This window comes from Panthera uncia, chromosome D1, assembly GCF_023721935.1.
Source record: "Panthera uncia isolate 11264 chromosome D1, Puncia_PCG_1.0, whole genome shotgun sequence".
Classification (NCBI taxonomy): Eukaryota; Metazoa; Chordata; class Mammalia; order Carnivora; family Felidae; genus Panthera; species Panthera uncia.
Window position 1 is genome coordinate 99,789,602 of NC_064808.1, and position 879 is coordinate 99,790,480.

Genomic DNA, 879 nt, shown 5'->3' on the forward strand with positions numbered 1-879 from the left:
TTGAACGTCCTAAGATCATCTTGTTTATTCTTAATCTTTTGTATTGCCATATACATTTTAGAATCAGTTTGTCAGTTTCACACATGCAGATTTCCAGGGATTTTGATTAGGTTTACAGTGACTATAGATAATTTGGAATTGACATCTTCTAATCTATGAACATTGTTTATCCTGCTTATGTAGGTTTTCTTTAATTTCTGTATAAAGTTCTTTCGTATTTTCCATAAATTGATTCCTAGATCTTTGATGTTTTTCAAGGTATTGTAAGTGTTGTCATTTTTGGAATTACATTTTTAATTGTTTTGTTGCTGGCATCTAAAAACAAATCGATGTTTTTGTGCTTGCTTCAGCAGCACATATACTAAAATTAGAACAATACCGAAATTAGCACGGCCTCTGCACAAGGATGACACCCAAATTTGAGAAAGAAATTGATATTTTTATATCTACTCTGTGTCTAATGACATTGATAAGTTCAGTTGCTGATTCTAATAGTTGATCAGTAATTTTTTGTAAAGATTTTTTTTTCTGTGAACAGTTATATTGTCTGTGAATGATGGCTTTTATTTCTTTATTTCAGGTCCTTGCAACATTTATTTTTCTTGCCTGATCACACTTACTAAGACCTCTGGTACAATCCTGAATAGAAGTGGTGATACTGGGCATCTTTGTCCCCTAATATCAGGGGGGAAAGTTTTCAATATTTCATCATTAAGTATGCTGTAGGCTTTTTGTAAATTCCATTTACTAGGTAAAGAAAGATTCCTTCTATTCCTGTTTTGCAAAGAGTTTTTTAAAAAATTATGAATGGCTGTTGAAATTTATCAAATGTTTTTTTCTAGATCTATTGGAATGATTACGTGGGTCTTTTCCTTTATT

At 31.1% G+C, this 879-nt stretch overlaps 1 non-coding gene across 1 annotated transcript; it reads left to right on the forward strand.

The window, feature by feature from the left end:
* Positions 1–337: 337 nt before the first annotated feature.
* Positions 338–441, forward strand: LOC125917276 (U6 spliceosomal RNA). Its single transcript, XR_007456134.1, has one exon. It is a non-coding gene; the product is annotated as a U6 spliceosomal RNA (small nuclear RNA).
* Positions 442–879: the final 438 nt, after the last annotated feature.